This window comes from Typopeltis vanoorti, chromosome 7, assembly GCF_054136105.1.
Source record: "Typopeltis vanoorti isolate ZY-2024b chromosome 7, IOZ_Tvanoo_1.0, whole genome shotgun sequence".
Taxonomy (NCBI): domain Eukaryota; kingdom Metazoa; phylum Arthropoda; class Arachnida; order Uropygi; family Thelyphonidae; genus Typopeltis; species Typopeltis vanoorti.
Genome location: NC_143555.1, coordinates 36145526 through 36168691, shown reverse-complemented (window position 1 = coordinate 36168691; position 23166 = coordinate 36145526).

The following is a 23166-nucleotide window of genomic DNA, read 5'->3' as shown; positions in this document are numbered from 1 at the left end:
TATCAACGGACAGTGAGAAAATGACACCTTCGTGGAACCAAGAAGTCCAAAAAACTGTCCGGGCTAAAAAAAGGAGTCCTACTTAACATGGCTTAGGGTTAGGTCAACTGAGATGCGTTTGCGGTATGCTGAGGCACGAAAAGCTGCTGCTAAAGAGAGCAAAGCAGAAGGCTTGGGAATCCTTTGCAGAAAGATTAGACTCATCCTTTGCAAATGCAAACAAAGTATTCTGGCAGACCATCCGCCACCTTCGAGGAGGAAATCGTGCACAGCAAGGACAATTAAGGCCTCTGATGGTGCACTTTTAACAATCGAGAAGGATATCCTCCACAGATGGAGGGAATACTTTGAGAGCCTTCTTAACCCGGGTGGCCCAGCAGTTCTGGACATCCAAGAGGTGCAGATCGGGGCAATGACTAGTCTCACAGCAGAAGAGGTCCATTTAGCAATAAAATCGCTAAAATCGGGCAAGGCTGCTGGCGATGATGAAATTCGGTCCGAAATGCTAGAAGCCTTAAATCGAGACGGTGTTCTCTGGCTGACTCGAGTGTGTCAGGCTGCTTGGATATCTGGGCGAGCACCAAAGCAATGGCAGACAGTCATAATAATGCCAGTCTTCAAGAAGGGAGACCAGGAGGATTGCAGTAACTATCGTGGCATCTCTCTGCTCAGCCTGCCTGGGAAAGTGTATGCCAGGTGCTTGGAAAGATGGTGCAGGAGCATAGTTGAATCAAAGTTCCAGGAAGAACAATGTGGCTTTCGTCCTGGTAGAAGCAGAACTGACCAAATCTTCACTTTAAGGCAAGTCTTTGAGAAATCTTCTGAATATGCCAAGAATGTCTACACATGTTTTGTGGACTTGGAGAAGGCATATGACTGGGTTCCTCGGGATAAGCTTTGGCAAGTAGTACAGGAGTATGGAGTGGATGGCCAACTATTAGCTGCCATCAAGTCCCTGTATGAATGCCCAGAGTTTTGTGTCAGGGTAAAAAGCACAAAGTCTGAACCTTTCACCGTCTCTGTTGGCCTCCACTAAGGGTGTGTTCTGTAACCCCCTCCTTTTCATAATATTTATGAACTGGATTGATAGGCACAGCCGAGGCAGTGAGTGTGTCAGAATTGGAAGATGTAGCATTGGACGTCTGCTTTTTGCAGATGACCTAGTTCTGCTTAGCTCTTCCACAGTTAACCTCCAGCGGACCCTGGATAGGTTTGTAGTTTGATAGTTTGTTTTAGGCAAAATAAAAATAAGTGCATATTTTAATCTTTCATCGCATGAGGATTTGCGGGTCGGTTAATAAACATTGGTTTTGTCATGTAATCACTTGATGCATTACTACAAAACAGTAGAGTAATTCTGTGTTTGGAAACTTTCAGTCCAGGAGCTGATCTTTCATTTTTCGAAATATAGGTGCGTTTTGGCATTTTTTTCCAAAATAACCCAGATTCATCCGCATTGAACACCTGGTCTGCACTGTAACCACCTTGTTTAATAATTTTAAAAAGTTCTGCTGGGTATTTCCGGGCAGTTCCTACGTCTGCTGATGCTAATTCTCCCTGGATTTTAAGATTATACAAAGAAAACCGCTTTTTAAAGTTTTCGAACCAATCCTTACTGGCAGAAAATCCATGCTGAGAGATTTCTTCTGAAGAATCTTGATCAAGTTCTTTTAAATATTTATAAACTTTGAGAGCTTTTTGCTTAATAAGTTGTCCATCCAAAGGAATTTTCTTTTGAGTGCAATCTTCTGTCCAAATCATTAGAGATTTCTTCATTTTTGCTATTAGAATATCGCGAACACGAGAAACGCGCTTTGCACTTACGTTGACCCAGCAATAAACGCTTTCTCGGATATTATGTTCATTTTGCTTGATTGTTCGAATTGTTGATTCATTTAAATTCAGAGTTCTTGCAACAACTCCTGTTTTTCTCCAATTTTCAACCGATCCAAGATTTTAATTTTTTTCTTCTTCGAGAGAAATGAATTTCCTCTTCAATGTTGTTTTTTTCCCCTTTCTTTGCAGTTTTAGTGGCCATTTCAATGAAAATAAACTTTTACATTCAAAAAAGAGCATTACTTATGTATGTAATTCACCAGAAAATAAACTGCTCTGCTTCAGAATAACACACTTATGATTTTAAATGCGCTTTCCTGGCAGAAAACGAAGACAATTTTCAAACAATAAACACTTTATTTAGTAAACCCTAGATGGCGAACCTCTGGCACTCGTGCCGGAGGTGGCACGTCTGAGAATTTTGCTGGCACGTCAACGATTTACAGGTGATATCCTTTTATACGCTTATAAATTATTCCATTTTTTTTAATTGTTACAATACGTACTGAATTTTGTTTTACACAAGACAGCAGCTTTAAAGACGTGCATATGATTGGTGCGGTATTAACAAAAGATCACGCGACCCAAAGACAAAAGCAACCGGCAAGTGTTGAGTTGAAATGCTAATTCTCTTCATTCGAATTTCATAACATCTGAAACTGTCATAACAACATTCACTATTAGTTTTAACACATTCACAACAGGTTGTTCCGATGGAACTTCTCATTAGTGACTGGCTCAACTCACACAAACGTTTCAACCCTTGGTTGAATTTTATGGCTTCTTGTTTGCGTTTGAGGTGGCAGGCGAACTCACACATTCATTATATGGCATGTTTCAATTTTTGATAGTCTTTTATTTTAAGTTAGCCTTTGTGATCCGTCATAACGACATCGAGAATTTCAAATGCAATAAAAAAATACTTATTTCATAATTGAAAAATTGGACAGGAGTTTTTAGTTAGATACAGTATTGTGTTTCGGTGCAACATATGGTTTTGTTTAAGTCTATACAGCATGGTTTCTGTGAGGGGGACATGTGATTTATTAGTTAGCGCCGTTTTTATTCCATCTGTCTCTAATTGCACTGTTTGTTGAGAATGACACAGACTGCAAAAGCCTCTGTACAGTACCTTATTCAGTGATACAATAAAACTAAATTCGATACTTATAACTACTTGCGCGACACGGGCAGACACACATTTAACGAAGATAAAATTTGATTTTTTAGTCCCGCGATGAAAAATATGAAAAAAAAAAATAAATAAAGGGTTACTAGAAATTGTAGTCCGCGTTATATCGAAACCGCGTTGAACAAGGGATACTACAATCTGTATACCGCGTTATATCGAAACCGCGTTGTATAAGTACCGCGTTATACGAGGGTTACCTGTACTTATAGTACCGGGGAGTTCTGTTTATTTGAAATGTACTCAAGTTTAGCTTCATCTGTGTTAGTAATCACTTACAGATGTTATATGATATGACAGACAAACGGAACAAAGTTGTGTACAAGGTCGAGTGCAGTGTGAAGAGGTGATATCAGATGATATCTTAAAGCCGAATAGCATTGGCTGCTTCTGGCTGTAAACACAGTATTATTACAGGTAAATTGAAACCTCATGTTCATATTGTTCAGATAGGTAATAAGACTGCCCACCTCTTACCGCTTGACTAGCATGTCAGTTATTTTTAATTTATAAGATTCTATTTGGAATTGCCGTACACTGCACTAGTGAAAAAAAAAAAAATACGAACTCGTTTTTATAACAAATAGGTGATGACATAATTATGAGCGATGTAGTAAATTCGATTATTTACTATAATTTTAATCCGAGTTCACTTTGAAATGCCTGAAGATGTGATCACCCCTTTCTCCTTATCACTCAATTACGATTTTTTTTTTTTAGTAAGAATAAATCAAATATTGGCTTCGAATACATTTATGGATTAATTCATCATTTATAATTGTGCGGATCTAAATTTGCATAATATACATAATAAAAATAACTGAATCAAAATAACAGTACACAGTATCAAAGACCTTTGCTTGACTCATTCGATATCGAAAATCAACGCTGTTATTTAATTTATAATAACTTCATTCTAAATTTTATTTTATTGTGAATTTTATTACATTAGCTGATGTTTAAATTTATATATTTGTATTTATTCTTGTTTTATTAGACGTCGAAATTAATTTTGTTCCGATACTGGAATATTTTAAAATCATATTAACTCCCATTTTGTTATTCAAGGAAAATAACGACTCTGAAATGTTATTTAAACTCTGATGATAATCTTAGTTCTACGAATGTGATCAATAAAAAGAGACATTAGATAAAATGCACAGTAATTAGTGTGTTATTTCCCTTTCCCCCTTACTCCTATATACCGGTGTGTGTATATATATATATATATATATATATATATATATTAGAGTTACCAAGTAATTTTATAAGCTCGGTTATATATACCTAATATATATATATATAAAATACATTTTTTAACTTGGGGATACTGTATATTAGGGTTACCAAGTAATTTTATAAACTTGGCTATTTTACTCCTAATTCCAAGTAAGCAAACAGTTAAGTTTGAGCCTGAAACGTAGTTCAAGTCTAAAGGTAGTGCAACACCAGGCAACTCATTGTAAAGGTGGGTAAAGTTCTGATCACTATTCTTAGTATTTTCCATATAAAGCACATCTCACCTAAGAGATGTATACTGCAATACATTATGGGTGGGGGTCACTACTCAGACCGGTTTCAACCTTTTTTTGAGGTCTCCTCAGTGAGTAACTAAACCCTAAATACCATGGTTTTAGTAATACAGAGCCTTATCAACTTTCCCTATGCAAGTTGCTAATTCAGGTATTTAGGGTCCAGCTACTCACTGAGGAGACCTCAAAAAAGGTTGAAACCGGTCTGGGTAGTGACCCCCACCCATAATGTATTGCAGTATGCATCTCTTAGTGAGATGTGCTTTACATTATGGAAAATACTAAGAATAGTGATCAGAGCTTTACCCACCTTTACAACGAGTTGCCCTGGTGTTGCACCACCTTTAGACTTGAACTACGTTTCAGGCGCAAACTTAATTGTTTGCATACTTGGGATTACGAGTTAAATAACCAAGCTTATAAAATTACTTGGTAACCCTAAACCAACGGTTCTCAAAATAGAGGGAGGATGAAACGATTTCTGTATAAGAATTTATCAAATGAATTTTGTGTTATTTTAAAACAGTACTATATTTAGAATACGTACTTTTCTTCTATCAAAGCTGGATTTTATTATCTTCAATATCAAAATGTAAGTTACATGTGAATAAGACAGGAGGAGAAGGCACGCTAATAAATTACAAATAATGTGAACAAGATGACTTCAAAAAGAGTTGAAGAATACGTCGACCAAAATATTCTTGGTTGTGTGATGAATTAAAAAGAAATGAGTTCAGAAGATGAAGTTTCGAAATGATGAGGGCTTCTCCATAAATCACGTAATGCTGTTGAGACACATCAACAGTAGATTTGTTACGATTTGTAATAACAGTTAAGCAGGGGAGGGTCCAAACATGAACGTTTCTCTTGTTTGTTTCAAATTCAAACATTTCTGACGTGATTTTCTGATAATCCCTGAATATATGAATCTGAATAGAAGTTCCAGTGATGTGTACGAAAGGATCCTCAGCTTCGCTTTTTTCTTTTCTTTTCTTTTTTTTTGAATAAATAAAGTGAACTTTTAGGTGAACATTGCTTTATTGTTCAGTGATTAGTTTAATTTGACTGAAAAACCACCTTCACTAATTAAGTCTGTCATGAATTTCCAAGGCTAAGCTTTCCTTATCTGAATGACACTTCAAGGATTGAGTATGTGAAGCTAATATTAAATAGTATGACAAAGACGCTACATAAAATTGGGAAATCAGTTTAATAAGGAAATAAGATATACATTTACAATATATAACAACGAGAAATAAATAGTTCCATATAATATTAATACTTTTTTAAAAATTCTTTACCCATAAATAAATGCATGATACTTATTTCGTTTTCTCCATACTCTTGAACGTGCTATTCCTGAAATTAGCCAAGTCAACAACCTGAAAAACATCGCGACTGAACTTGTAGTTTGGTCACCAAGTTGTGATGACCAATTATAAATAAATAATTGATATTATTAGTAACGTATGTTTAACTGCCTCCCCAAAATAGTTAGAAGAACAACAGAACGATGTGCCCTTCGATTGGAAACGACCTGAGTTCGATTGTCGTAATGAAAAGAGTAATTTTATACGCATTTTTTTTTTTTTCATATAAACATTGCTCTTATCATTACAATAATTTTAAGCGAACATTTACCCTCGATATCGGGAATTTTTCTTCCCTAAACTTGTATTTTTCATCCAGCATACAGGCTAATCGAAAGTATGGCGTAGTATGTAGATTGCTTTGTACTGACGTAGTGTGCATATGGAGGATTTAGTAATGTAAACTGTGGGTTGTGGAGTGCCCTACTGCGATGAATCCTGACTCCATGGAGATGTCACATAATAATAATATTCTAGCAAGTTCAGTCTTCTCAGAGTAGATAGCGTACCGCTTTCTAACCAACAGATTACGGGGGCTAGAATTTCATTGCGAGCATGGATGTTAGTAACTCTGTTAAGATGGTGCATAATGGTAGGTCTCATCGCCTGATACGATCTGCTTCTTGTGGCTTGAAGTAGCTTCAATTTTCGATTTATTTCACAACTAGCCAACTCGCAGTGCTAAAACTAATGTACTACATGTTTACAATATTTTATGGATGGAAATGACACAAAAGAAACCGAAACATCGAAAGTTTCTATTAAATTGGATTCATTAGGCGAATCAAGCCAAGTGATAGATGAGTTAGTGTAGAGTTTCTTGTAGCTGACAGTTGATTGAATAGTTATTAAGAATACAATAAAATTAAGCTCCTCAAATGTCCTCTGGTTAAGTATGACAAAAAATCTGTGCGATCATAATGAAACAGCTGCATATAAACTATAAGCTGTATTGCATTCATAAAATTATTCCGTGCAATTTTATGAACATGAACACGAGTAAAGAAACACTATAATGTGATTTATAGTAATTTATATATTCTCACAGTGCCTATTGGATAATCGTTGTATTTCTTGGACTAATTAAGAGGGCAAGGCGGAGAATAGGCGTTGGCTGGCATCTCTAATGCATCTGTTTGATAGAAGTAGCTTAGTGGAAGAATGATGTAAAGTGATGTAAAGAATGATGACCACTAAAGAACCATTTGTCTATAGAGCCAATTAAAGCTCCTCAAACTTTGGCCATTGTAAGAAGCGATTTGAACAATCGCATGCCGATGCTTGCCGCAAACACATATTAAGAAACATAAAGGTAGGAAAGGATTATTATCAATTGCTTTGCACTCCTTATCCACTTGCATTAAATCAATCCCAAATGCGTTCTTGTTATAAATTACGCACTTAATCGAGCAGGTTCTTTTCTGTGTCTATTCAAGTGCTATTATAAAGTGGAATTTATTTTTCTAGATACATAAAAGTGAATGTGAGAGATATTTTTCTTTCTTAAGAAAAAAAAATGTTAAAAACCTTTAAGCAAGGCAACATTTATCCTTCTAATGTGGATAAGTATAATCCTATCACAGCAATGGCATGTGCTGTCAAACTGCGAATGTTTTTCATAGATTCTCACGTCATATTTCCCGCGATTTAAGAGAGCAGTTATAGGATTAACAGGGATACGAAAGATTTGAGAGCTACCACATCGGACCTCTTTTCCGTAGGAATATTTAACATAACAAAATAAAATAACACCAAAAAAAAAGAAGAAGTGAATTTTGCCTCTTCTTCTAAGAAAACATTTAGGGAAACCACCTTCTAAAAACTCGCGTTTCCCTCCGATATCCCGCAGAGTAGGCGCCAGGCTTCCTACCTCATGCTTGAGAATCTACCACTGCTGCACACTGACAGCCAACCACAATAAGCGATTGGATAGCAACCTCCTATTGCTCCTGGCAACCAGTCCATCCTCAGATGGGGACTATTTGCCTGGGTGTAGTGAACCCTACTGGGAGGGTAATCGCTTTGCGAACAGCGTTTGTGCGCCAGGTGAAAGGTGCGTCGAAGTGCGTTGTCTGTCAACAAAAGCACGTGCTATGGAAAAGACAGATACACCTGAATACATCAATGCATACGTAACTACGAGTTAGGCCAGCTACGGAGAGAGAGAGATGAGGAGAAAGGGTCTTTTAGAATAAGTTGGGAAAAAATAAAGTTTGACCAAACTGAGGCGTTTTGATTTTGGATGATGACATCGTTGAGGAGAGATCTCATGTTGAAATGGAATAAGCAGTAAACGGGAATTTATATTCTTACATATTATAAAACTGCGATAGCTGCAGTCATACAGCTCAGTGTATTAAATCATGGTTTAAAAATGCTTTCGTTCATGTTAAAATTCATTTTATTATTTAACAGCGCTCACCAAAACAGACTTCTATTAATAGATGATTTTTTGTATTCGCTCCACATTTGTACTCTTAATGCATACTGTTTAAATTGTTGTAATAATTTAAGAAACATTATTAAAGTCTTTAAAAAATAGCTCCCACCCTTTTATTTATTTTTTTAAAAAAAGAGTATTTTTGGATGGCAAAACGCCTCCTTTTCATTCACTTTCGAAGATACGATTGAATAACAGAAGCTGCATTGCTTTTGGGCTTGTCTAAAAAGTGCATCAATTTTATTTTTATTATTTTCACTTTTTTTTTTTAATAGTCCCTTCTCTTATCAAGGAATCTCATGCATCCTAAAATAAATCTCTTTCCCCTTCAAAATTTACCTCGTGAATTGTTCCCCAGCTCTACCCTACTTTTCTCAAAAGCTTAATAATATTTTAAAATATTAGTTTCATAAAAAATAAATGTATTACAGGTATTATTTCTGGGAAAATTCTCATGTTACTCCTCTAAGTAAATATTATTTTTATGGCCATTTAACCTACTTTTGTTTAGGAGTGCCCCTTTTATAATGTCATTGGCTTTTTTCTCAAATTTTAGGGCACTACTGATGTTTTTTATAGACAGATATATGAAGAATATACAGAAGGAATAATTATAAAATATTAAAAACAAAATTATAAAATAAATTATAAAATTATTATATAATATAAAAGGGGCACTCTTAAATAAAAATAGGCTAAATAGCCATAAAAATAATAAATATATTATTTCATTATATTAAACTATTACTAAATCTGTTTTGGCATCTAAAGCATAATACTATCACCTCCCCCCCACCTCATTAGGTCTTACTGTAATTTTATTTCTTATCTTATTTATTTATATTTTCCGTTCCTTTTGGTTCATATGCAATTATTTTCCTTAGTGGGCTTCCGTCTTTCATTTGTTTTGTATGAACTTTATGAATCTCTGTGAATCTTTTTTTTCCCCTATGTCCAACTTTCTGAACTTTATAATATTTTTATTATATGATTTGGTTGGCTTTATCATACCTTTATAAAATATTAATTATGTTTAATTTTTTTTTTGCCATTTATTGTTCGTATTGTATTATCGCAGATTGCTCGAATACGGCGTCATTTTGTAATCTATATAACTGTCAATATCAAATGTTATATCCTAAATCTTGAGCATATATTACTCATTTCAGAGTTTGATTTTCAGTAACTATTTTAGTTCGTATGGGATTTAATCCTCATTGCCATAGGTTTTTATTTTATTTATTTTTTATTTTTTATTTTTTATTGTGCATTCCACTCACCAAGAACTAGCAATGTATAGTACGGGGTGTCTTATATAAGTCACGAAAGGACTTAAATGTAAATAACTCATAACTAATAAACAATCTCCAGATTCTATGTTTCATTATAACAAAAAATAAAAAATAAATGAAAACGTTATGAAATGTTTAAACCCCTTCGTGTAATATGGACCACCCTGTATTAGTACCCCAGATGAGCTTAAGAGAGTTACATAATTCGCGAAACCACTCTAGAACTATTTCAGGCTTGCGACATTACGTGCATTAAAGAGTGTAGAAGTCTCACACAGGGCGATGAAATGCATCCGTTATCTAAAGACGTTTTACAGGCATCGTTGGTTCAGTAAGAATTGGGACTATCAGCCCGTTGGCCGTGAATGCAAATCCCAGTAAAAGCATAGAATAAATTAGGCATTTTTAACTTGTATTATTCGATATGAAAATTATCTCTCATTAATTTTTCATGCAGTTTTGAAAAATGTACTTTAATTTTTACTAAATTCTGATGCGTTGTAAAATCTGAACATGTAAAATTGCATGTTCAGATTATATACGTATGTAAGTGAATTGAAACTCTTTCACTGGCGTGTCATCAACTCTTCAAAATATACAAATAAATGAAAAATCTTTAAACTAGTTTTTATATTTTCTCTGCAAATGGCGACACTGCACTGGCTATTATGGCATCCTAAACATAATCATATTTCCTAAACGTTTTCTCCAGAGTAATTACAAAGTTATATGATTATGTTATCATTGTCCTAGAATAGCACACAAATTGAGGAAAATAGCTTTAAAAGCTTCATCTCCATTTTCGATGTATAAAGAAATCTTTCTTTATATATATAAAAAAAAAACTATTATAAAGAAAGAATAAAATAAGAATTGCAAGTATTGACACTGAGCAAGAGTTGATAAGAATATAACCTTCAGCATGAGTTGACTTGGCGCTACACTACCTAAAATACGGTGAACGCTTCCCAAGCGCTCTTCAATACTCGTGTTTTATGCTCCAACCAGAGTTCAACTTATGAAAAGTATAATTCACAAACATGAGATTCCGTGATATTGAAATATAGAGAGTTCTTGTATTTTTAAGCAACTCAATACGAAGGCAATTTCTCATTCTTGCAAGGCCTCGGTCGCTTTGAAACTTTCCAAGTTTTTAAGGCAAACATAGTCTTTACTCGGCTGTCGAACAAGATGGAATTTATTATCGTTTATGTTAATATAGTATGTAACAAATACAGACTTAAAATACCAATGTATGTGGGCGGGGGTAGGAGATAGACTAACGAAAACTAGAAATTATGAATTTTTTGGAGGAAAATAAAATCACCTGACAGACATGGTTTTAACTATAGTTCACTATAGTTCAACGTGAAGAATAACATGCCTGTATTTGCGTTCTATGAAATGAACAACCGTAAATAAGGCGCAACATCGCATTACTCTTCGGATTGATTAGTTGAAATTACAGCGGAAGTTAAAAAAAAATATGAAGCCTTTATATTATGTGTTTAAATGCGGTGTTCTGCTGCCGGTTTGTCTGTGTTGATGGATGAAACAAAAGAAACACACTACCATCTCACGCTGTCTCTAAGAACGTGCTTATCTTAAAAACGTAAATTTTCGGTATCCCGATCCAGACATGTTCGCCACGGATATAAAACATGAATTCCTTGCTAGAAATCAGCATGGCTTGTTAAGAACTGTTTCGCCCTCGCCTCACAATTACAAATTGTCACGTGCGAGGGAAGCCTGTTGAACCTTGTCATGAATGGTAATGTGTTGCCATTGCTTTAGTGCCACCTTCTTCCCGGGTATCTGCCAAACTCTAAGCTCTGATATCTGTAGCTCACGTCCGACACGCAACGTTGATTTTTGATTTCTGTGGACTTCGAATAAATGGCTGACTAACTCATTCAACTGTTGCATCGTCCACTTATGGTTGTTCTCTCCACCTTCCCGCTAAAAAGATTATGGCACTTATAAGTGCTCTTTTTCACTGCATACTTATCTTTAAACTTTCTGCAGTACCGTTTCTGAACTGTGATGAATGCTCGACCCAGTTTCAGCAAACTAGAAACCAAACACAAAGTTTACGTTATTCATCCAAGTAGCATTTTGCAACATATAGAGTACACTGCTGTTGCACTGGTGTGTCTATTGGTCGTTATGGCGACTACAGTTGATATTTCAAAATCTGAACTATACTTTGGTAATATGTACGCTGTTACACTGTTTGCTAAAATTACTTTTAGTAATTTTCAAATACGTTTAATGATGGTATCCATCATTAAAAATAACTCAGCATTCTTTAAAATGTTAACAATTAATTTATAATAGGAATTTAAATAATTAAAATAGTGTTTACTTTGGGACTCATTGAACACAATGAGGAGTCTCCTAGACAAGGTTAATATCAAATGTTATATCCTAAATCTTGAGCATATATTACTCATTTCAGAGTTTGATTTTCAGTAACTATTTTAGTCCTTATGGGATTTTATCCCCAATCCCATAGGTTTTTATTTTATTTTATTATTATTTTTTATTGCGCATTCCACTCACCAAGGATTAGCAATGTATAGTACAGGGTGGCTTATATAAATCACGAAAGGGCTTAAATGTGAATAACTCATAACTAATAAACAATCTCCAGATTCTATGTTTCATTATAACAAAAAATAAAAAATAAATTAAAACGTTATGAAATGTTTAAACCCCTTCGTGTAATATAGACCACCCTGTATTAGTACCCCACATGAACTTAAGAGTTACATAATTTGCGAAACCGCTTTACAACTTTGCACTGTTACACTGTTTAAACCGCTGTTACACTGTTTACTAAAATTACTTTTAGTAATTTTCTGATACGTTTAATGATGGCATCCATCATTAAAAATAACTCCGCATTCCCTAAAATGTAGACTATCATTTTAAAGACCATCATTAACTCTCCTACAAGTAGTTCACAACTACTTGTAGGAGAGTTAATGAACTAGTTATCATTTCTAATCGAAGTAGCAGAGGATAATAGAGTTCAAGTGATCTCTGGTCGTTTGCTGTAAACGGGGATTGAGAAGAATAACGTGCTGTGCTGCCACTGACAAGAATGGAGAATCAAAATTTTATCACCTGTCGCACACTGGAGCCCAGTAACATTAATGCTATTACTTTGCTCACTAAAGGACGCAATCGGAAGAGCAACGCTGACCATTTCCTTTTCGAATGAAACTGAATAGCTGGGTCTAAGATAATAGACTAGAGTTTTTCTTCTTCTTCCTTTCCGAACAATCTAATTTGCTCTTAAATGCAATCGACACACACATAACCACCTGCGTCATAGTCTTATATTCATTACGTTAATTTTTGAAACTTGATTCGCTTTTTTCTTTTTAAAAAACGACTTCATATTCTAAAATAATGTTTCTTTCTTCTTTGTGAAATATTAGCAAATTCATCTTTCAGTCTTTTTGAGTAGAACTGAAAACTCTAAACCCACTTTTCAAGTGAAACTTTATTTATCATGTACTTTAGATTTACTTTCAGTATACTTGCAGCATCGATATAGTTGAATAAGCAGGGTAGCTGATATCCCTAACACAACAGCAGAGAAAGAGAGAAAGAGAGAGAGAGAGAGAGAGAGAGAGAGAGAGAGAGAGAGAGAGAGAGAGAGAGAGAGAGAGAGAGAGAGAGAGAGAGAGAGAGAGAGCCTGTCAGTGGCAAAAACATGTGCTCTCATTGTGTATGACATCCTGACTTGAGCGCAGAGAATATAAAAGGGAGGCGGGGATTCCTCTTGATGGCTCTAAGCACACTTGATTCTACTTGATTTACTATTATTACTCTTCTCACACGGATAGACAGACATCACTGCCTGTTATGCAGGATAGAGTTCTCGAATTACACAAATATTTGCTTGGAATATCATAATGAAGTGTATAGGAGAAAGTTCGTGGCCACCAGGACGGAGTGGAACATTCGTGGGGCCTTTTACCAATTAAATATTTAAAAAAAAGAAAAAAAGTTCGAATAAACAAATGGGTGTAGCGCGTGATTAAGTGTAGGCACGCTTCTGATGCAACAGAACACGGGCAGTGTTATGATTTCGTGGACGCCTAATTATATGGATTGAGAACGTGTTTCACCGGTATCAAGCAGGCTACATTTCGTACCATAATTTCTCTCTTTGCAATGTAGTCATAGGACAAAGCAATTTTTGTGGGCTCTATGGAATACATTTTTAAAAATTCTATGTTTGAAAAAAATATATATATAATTTTTTTTCTATATATATATATATATTTAATATCACAGAGTGATATGCAAGGTTTTCTAAAATTACTATATAAAAACTTTTAGCAAATAAATGGCTAAGACAAATATTTAAACTGCATTAATTTCAAATGATTTATATTCATATTTAGTGAAAAATGCTTTGGATCTTTCCTTGTTATCTTTTATATACGATAATTGTTTTGCGGTTTATTACAGAAGACATGATAAATGTATCAGATTCAGTAGCTCGTTAAGAAGAATATGATAAAAATTCGAAGCCCACTTCATTATGTAGTGTTAACTTCTAACAATAGATGGCACCAGCACCTAGAAAAAGATTTTTCATTAGCATTATATGCAATGCACTGTTTTGGCAGTTTGAGCAGCATCTGTGTGCAGGTGAGACCGAATAGTTTTGTCGAAATACTCTGATTTGTTGTCCACAGATGAAGTACTCACTGGGGAAGGAACACGCTTGTTTTAAACTGTAATGTTTTTTTTTCTTTTTTTTTTTCTAGGATTTTCTCTTTGTTTGATCACTGCGACCATTCTTTCTTTTAGCTAAAATCCTATCTTCTTAAATTTACAATTACAAGAATCTTAGAAATCGGGATAAATATTACGTAGGCGTATTTCTAGGGTTTCAATTTATTTCTTGCTAACTGAATAAAACTGATTTGCTCTCGTGTTTTATATTTTGGAATCGGTGCACTTTTTTTACTCTTTTCTTTTCTTTTATTTGCTTCATTTTTTTAACATAGTCATAAAAATTGAAAGAGGCATCTGCATTTTATCTGTATAAGTAAAACAAGAAATAGCTTTAAAATGCTTTGTTTTAATGTTTCAGAAAATGATCAGAATAACAAAAACTGAATATTTTCGTAGACGACTTAGTTCCCACCTTAGTCCTATTCATTGTTGGTAGACTAGAGTGCAGTATATCCAAGCAAATGCCTATCTAGGAATTGCATTACATAAACGAACTATTCATTCAGAAAGAAGCATTGGATTTCACTGCACTAACTTCAAACTAGGTCGTAGAGGGTCTGATGAGCTGTTTCGGGATTGTGGGGAAGGTGGTATGCTGGAATCCAGAGTATGGTTGTTGGAATTACCCGAGTAAGTACGCCTTGTCAGACAAGCGAATTATTTTGTCTGTTAATTGGGGATATTCTTCTGGCGAAATTTCCTGTTTTGAGCGATTAAAAAAAAAAAAAATCTGATTTTCCGGAAGCGGAATCTTCAACCAGTGATTTAAACCCAGGTCTTTCAAAACAAAGATATCTTCGTTATAATGATCTGAACTAAGCTTCGTTAGGTTGTTTTAGATTACTGAAATTAGAAAGAGAACTAAAAAAAAAAAAAAGGCTTAACGAGAAATTTAGTTAGTTTTACCTTAACATTTATACAGTGTTGACGAAAAATTCGCGTAACACATTTGAAGCAGCAACTTACATGTTGGGCATCGTCAGTGTGGAATTAACTTGCTCCAAAAATATCAAATTCTCCTTTCTACGAAACAGAAAAACCGACCGAAGAACACACGCTATTAATCGACATGACATACTCGCCTCGGCATAATCCTAAACAACGATGTTTAGGATTATGATCCAGAGGCCTCAATCACCGCCAGATTGCACAATTTCTTAAAGACTTGGAGAGTGAATTTGAAGGACTACTTATTACACAGAGATTGTTGGTTATCTTGTCATAAAGTTCTAAAAAGTTTTTTGATTACTTTCATAGGAGATCAAATTGTTCCTAGAAATGAAAAATCATGATGTTGCATTTCTTAACGATCAGACATGGGTACAAAATCTAGCATTCTTAGTTGATATTACCGAACATTTAAACGATTTATATGTTCAGGGGAAAGATCAGTTAATAACAATGAATGATGCACTGGAAAATTTTAGATCTAAACTGGTTTTGTTGCAAAATCATTTAAAAGAGAATATTCTAAATTACTTTCCTATGTGTGAACAGTTGAACAATAAGAATCAAAGTATTACCTTTTCTCAATATTGTCCCAAACTAGAAAATATTAAAGAAGAATTTGATAGGCGATTTAAAGATTTTAAGGAGCAAAAAGAAGTTTTTTTTTTGCTTTTTACAGGTCTCCTTTTTCCTTTAATTTCAAAAGGCTTCTATTTCTATTTAAATGTAACTTACTGATTTCCAAAATGATTCCATTCTAAAAGAGAAATACCAAGAAGTTGGTGTTCCAAAAATATACACTATTTAGGTCAAAAATATGCTGAAATAAAAAAGTTTGTAGCAAATAGTCTATGTTATTTTGGAAGCGCCTATTTAGGCGAACAATTATTCTCATATATGAAAGGTAACAAAACAGTCCACAGAGCAAGACTAACCGACGTCAAGCTTTCTGCTTGACGTCGGTTGCTCTCATTCTTTGAGACCAAATTTTGGCAAGCTGGTTAACTGTCAAGTGTCTGGGAAAAAATACTACAATTAAATTACTTAAAATGACTATATATATATATATATATATATATATATATATTATTCCGATTTTATACTATTTTAGAATGTATAAATATTTAATTTGTTCAAATAGTATTTTCATTTCGGTTTAATTTGGTTTAAATGCTATATATTTGTAAATATTAATATAATAAAAATATTCTTTATTTTTTTTGAGTTGCTATAATCATTATACTATTATTTTATGTCTTGTAATGTCTTAGAATAAATTAAAGTTTCATTATTAATTCTCCTGTATTACTCATTCTTTCATTCCCTTCGATTCTAATCAGAGCAGCTTTTTTTGGTCGAAAATTTTTTACGGCCCGTTCGAGGTACACTTTGGTGGCAAATTGCTTGCAGTCCAATTGAGTTTGACATTCCTGGTTTAAAGTTTTGTGGATAATGGATTGCTATCATTCACGATAAAAATTTTGCAACGCCTTCAAATACAAAACAGATCCACCAACATGAAATGCCACTGATTACTCAGAATATATATATATATATATATATATATATATATATATATATATATATATATATATATATATATATATATATATATATATATATATATATATATATATATATATATATAATATAGCAATAGCAATAAAGCAACAAAATGTTATTCTAATTAGAATATTATTTAAAGCCATTTGATTTCAAAGATGAAAAAAATCGATTTAAAATGTTCCAGAATGTTAATGTTACATCTCAATACTGTAAGTAAGATATTTCTTTTGATTTTTATTTTCTACAACACACACACACACACACACACACACACACACACACACACACACACACGCACAACATGTTCGTGAACAAAAGTTAACCCTGACGTGCGCTTGGTGTTGATAAAAATAAAACACATCGACAGCTGAAAGTTGAAAGGAAAAATCAAGAGATAAAGTGTACGAAAGAATGGTCGAAATAATATAAAAATGTACAGAATTGGTGCAATGGTTAATCCAAACTAATCAGAATGCGTATGTTTCTGTAATGTTGATGCTCCATGCTAGATGGCGCCACAGTACCATTTAATATTATTTTAATTGTTAATATAGCCTATTTTCGTTTAGGATTGCCCTTTTTTTTTTTTTCAATGTCATTGGTTCTTTACCCAAAAACTTAGGGCATTACTGAAGTGTTATAAAACTAATATATGAAGAATAAAAAAAAAGGAGAAAAAAATTTTGGACCTACCTTTTTTGGATGTTGTTTTCTGTCTCCTTATCCCGGCGATGTGCCTTCATCTCCTGTTAAAGGAAGTGGGGATTGGAAAAGTGGGAATAAAGTAATGTGGGGAAATTATTTGAAAAAAAAAGGGTTTTTTATATGTATATTATTATTATTATTAAGGATGGGTAGAGAGCGTTCGGGAGAGGGGGTGAGAAAAGGATTTGAAGATAGAAGTTATAATACCCATTTAATATTATTTAAATTTACTGTGGTAGCTATTGAAACACGTCTTTATAAATGTCAATTTATTTTAATATATTACTGTGTTTATTGCAATTCTAAGGAGGAAGATAAAGCCTCCGTAGCTCAGTCAGTATAGACGAAGCCCTTTGGTCGGAAAGACCTAGGTTCGATTCGAGTAAAGTGAGGAACCTTTAGCTGGTCTCCTTCGACGAAAGGTGAGTTAGCTGGTCTCATATGACGGTAGGACTTTTTTTCACCCAGAAACTCTGGTTTTTTTCGTCCCCCGAAACAGGCAAACTGACCCCGTGAACACACATGGATTACAGTCATGAATAGTTTCCAGCCATATGCCGGTCCAGAGCCCTGATAAAATGGGGTGCGGAGAAGCACCCCATAAACTTGTGTTCTTACAGACTTCATGTTATATATATATATATATATATATATATATATATATATCTGAAACACCATGGATGACATGTCATATCACTTTACAACACAGATAGCACAAAGCACATTTTCACCACACAGATATATAGTTATGTATATCTCGTGAAACTAATTATAAACTAACTTTAGTGACCAATTAAATTAAAATTAAAATTAATGACCAATTAAAATCTTCACTTATTTATTAGCAGAGTTACGTGCATCATCGTGCTAACGTTGATTACGTTATAGTCAAAATGTTTTGACTATTATACAGGGTTGCCCATAAGTCATAGAACGTGCTGTAGAAAGGACCTCTTTGTGAAACAACTGTATAAGTTTTTTAAAAAATAGATGCCTTCCATTTTCGGTTTCACAAAGACCGGCCCTTTCTACAGAATGTTCCATGCCTTATGGGTCACCCTCTATACTTGTATCTTCTCTCATTTTGCCTTTGTTTTAAAGATTTATCTATATTTTCCAATGCATGTCGTGAATTTATAACAAACGACTTGAATAAATTTCAAGAATTAGAAGTGATAATTTTCTTCGGATATTCTCTGCCTGAAATGCAGAATATTATTCCTCTATATTCGGTTATTCAGTCCACAGTGATGTGGTTCATAAAATACACACAGGAAACTATGAAGCAATTGAGAGAGAGAGAGAGAGAGAGAGAGAGAGAGAGAGAGAGAGAGATTTCGCTTTCAGTTCATTTTCGCAATGCACATGACAACAGCATGTACTCATATTATGCAAGTCACAGGATTCGAGTTAATTGATCTCATTAGAGTATAATATTAAGGGCATATTGTAGATCTCTATTTATTTATAAACGAAGAGAGAGAGAGAGAGCTACGATCAGACTGTGAATTCTTTGAATAAAAAAATTAATAAAAAACAGAATTAGTGCAAATTTTATGGATGTCCTAAATGACAGCAATCATGGTTGCCTTCTCTTTTCTTGCTAAAAATACCTTAAGTAAATATGAACTTTTTTCCCTACGCTTTTTTTGTTCTAGTGTGGATACGCAGTTGAGTCTCACCCTCAATAGCATGAACATGAAGAGTATGATATAGCATAACACCTGAGATATTAGTTGTTATGTTTATATTAACAAACTCATTAAATATGTGGCAAGAAATTGATAACCATTAACTAACTACTTCTCACGTGAAGAGATTATACTTAATAATTATAAGTATACTGTGCACTACTAATAGGTTCGTAATATTCGACATATAACCTGTGCCAGCCAAATATTAATCTTCCTACCTCCATGTGGTTCAGCACCGAAAAACAAACGAATCCCTGATCATCCAGAATTCTCGGTAAAACCATACCATCTGAAATGAAAGAAACCACCACACTTAAATCAACAAACCTCATCTTAATTGAAACTCGCAGAAGAAATATCATTGGCCTATGCTTTAGGATAACTACTACATAACGTATAATAGATGCTAAAAACAGATAACTGGAGAAATTAGAATTTCCATTGGAATGTTTACTGTAGCAAACAAAGAAGAGTTTGGTGCAGAAGTAAAGAAGGCGAGAACTTATTTGGGAGTAATGACAGAAAAATAAACAACAAAAAATTAACAAAACATTACATACAGATATATTTGCTGCCAAATCAGAAAAGGGAGCTAAATTAATGATACTGATAAAGAAAAAGCGGAAAGAAATTATACACAGTTATGACTATTGCAAAGAAAGTTACAAACAAGAATAAAAACAACCAAAAAAGCGGCCATCTAAGAATTTCCAGTAAAAGGAGAAGATGAAGAAAATGAAGAATTTTATAAGATATAAAAGAAAAAATCCAAACGATTTTTATAGTAAATAGCTGGAGACTTGCGCGAATAGGGAATGAACTAATGCAATATTACTATTGGTAATTGTAAAGAAAATTGTCAATGGAAAACTGATGAATAGAGTTTCATCTTGCAACAACTTAAAAGTAATGAATAGCTATTTATATCTATAAAGAGACATGATTTAGGCAACTAAAGAGATTAAACATCAATAATTGACTACGTGGAATCTACTAAGACAAAACTGATACGTGAAGTTCGAGTTTAGAGAAGTTCCAACATTGATTCACAGGTTTTTGTTCGATAATAGGAACCTTAATTTCACCAAGATTGATGAAATTAAGAATACAGCACTGCGAAACTGGGTAAAGAAAAGAAAATCAAATAACAATGGGTATTTATATAAAATCAATATGTTACTACAGATTGATATTATGTAGATATAGATGCAATATACGAGTATTAAAGAAACAAATACTTAGTAGAAATAGAATGGAGAGAAGAATTAGAATAATAATTAAAAATATGAAATGAAGAAAAAAGTGGAAAAGAAGACAAATAAGAATGTGAGATGATGAAATCAAGAATACATTAAGTGAATTTCCTGAGGAAACTTGAAGTAGCTGTAGTACAGGTGTAGATTTCCTCAGGAGTTGTAGTACAGCTACAACAAAGTGTAGGAAAATCAAGGGTTTTTGAACAGAAAACACGAAAAAATGCAATTTTTATTAAAGTGCACAAACACGTTATTTTCATATTTTTTTACAAACAAATGCTATAAATTTGAGCAACTTGAGTGTTTTTAAGTAATTTTGCTTATATGTAGCATAAATTAACGCAGCTATTGATAGAGAACACAGCAATACACAGTATACGTGAATTAAACGTGATGTTATTATAAATGAGGTGTCAAATCTTCCACCAGTTGGTGAGAGTGACCACGAGGTGATCACGTGCAGGGTGACCAGTCATTCGAGGACGTTTGTTAGAAAGGGATATATGTGGAATTATAAGACTGGTAATTACGAAAAGCTCAGGAAACAGCTTGCGATAATAAACTGGAAAGAGGAACTGGATGGAAAGGATATCAATGCTGCTTAGGCCATACTCAAGAACTATTTGGTGGAGGCAATATCAGAGTGTATTCCAAGGGTCAAGAGGGTAAACAGAGTGGGTGTACAATGGATGAATCAAGAGATAAGGTATGCAATATGGAAGAAGAAGGTATTATGGAAGAAACATAAAATGAGTATATATAACAACCAGTTGCATGAGAAGTACAAAGAGCAGGCGAGGAAGGTGAGTCGCTTGATAAGGGTAGCAAAAATGCAGTATGAGCAGTAGTTAGCTAAAGTGGCCAAAAAAAATCCTAAGGAGTTTTTTCGATATGTCGCCAGTAGAAGAAAGAATGATTATGGTAGAATGGGATTGATTGGTGAAAACGGAGGAATGATAACCGCTGCGGAGGATATAGTTGAGATATTGAGTGAGCAATTTCTAAAGTTATTTCATTCTTGTGAATGTGACATCATGCAGAACTTGAAAGCAGTGGGAGAGGAGGAGGAACTGTTAGTAAGTGAACAGGAGGTATATGAGGAATTGAATAGACTTGATGTAAATAAGGCTGTGGGACTTGATGCTATTTCACCACGTGTCGTTAGGGAATGTGCCAGAGAGTTAACAACAGCTTTTGTATATCTTTTCAACATGAGTCTCTCACTGGGTCAAGTTCCAAAAGAGTGTAAAGAGGGTAAAATTGTTCCAGTTCATAAGGGAGGTGATAAGAGTAAGGCTTTGAATTATAGACCAGTCTGTGTTTCTGGAGTTGTGGTCAAGGTATTAGAGAAGTTAGTTAGGAATAAAGTTTTGAATAAGAATTGGGTTGATAACAGAAAAATACTCTTTGGTGGCCAGCATGGATTTACTAAAGGAAAATCGTGCTTTAGCAACCTGCTTACTTTTTTATAATAAAGTGACAAATACGTTGGATAAGGGTATTGCATATACAGTGGTATATTTAGATTTTGCAAAGGCGTTTGATAAATTGCCACATGACAAGCTGGTAACTAAATTGGAACGAATGGGGCTGAACAGTAGATTGGTTCACTGGATTGGAGATTCGTTGTCTAATAGGTATCAGCGAGTTGTCTATGGAGGAGCGATATCCCAGAAGAGGAAAGTTATAATTTTGTTTTATTTTTTTGTTATATTTTTTGTTCTATTATAATGTGTTTAGTTGGACAATTAAGATTTAGATTAACAGTAACAAGAAGTGTCATTAACAGAATCTATTGGCATATTTGAAGTTGATATACAGTTTGTAAAAGTAACTTAATAGAGAGTTAGCTAACCTCTTTGCAATTATACTAGAAGTTTAATAAGTGGAAATTGTAAACAGAGTAAATAAGTTTTTGAGTTAAAGAAAGTTTTTGTGATCATTTTGAAACATGTTCCAGAGACAACAGAGGTTTTTTGTGTGCTGCTGCTATTTGTATTAATTAGTTGGGTAAGAGCAGTTTCTATGTCACATAAATAGAGCATTTGAATTTCAAGTTTATTATTATTTATAAATTAAATCGATTTTTCAGTTCATTGTTTTGTTCATGAAGATTCTAGTAAATTTAGGGTAAAATGTCGAGTAAAAAAGTGGATGTTTGCGAGCATAGCAAGTTATTGTTACTATTTATTGCTTCTATGTTTTAACTAAAGCTGGAATTATTATGCTTATTACTGCAACTTAAAAAAATCAAAGCCGGAGTTGAATAAATCTTGTAATAAATAAATGTTGTGATTCCATAAATATGATGATTTCTGTTATAATATTTATTACCGTAAATTCAAAATTTTTATTTTTAGTGAGAATATCTGAACTTTACTGTTCATGAAGTTCCAATTTTTACCTTGATTAGCAAGCTTAATGTGATTGCATTTACATTATTTAAATGCAATCAAATTAAATATTTAGTATAAGGATATTTAGTATAAGTATATTTAGTATAAGGATAACTTTTATCCTTATACTAAATTATTACCATACCTTTTAATATTTTTTCGGTATTCAGAATTTTTGTAG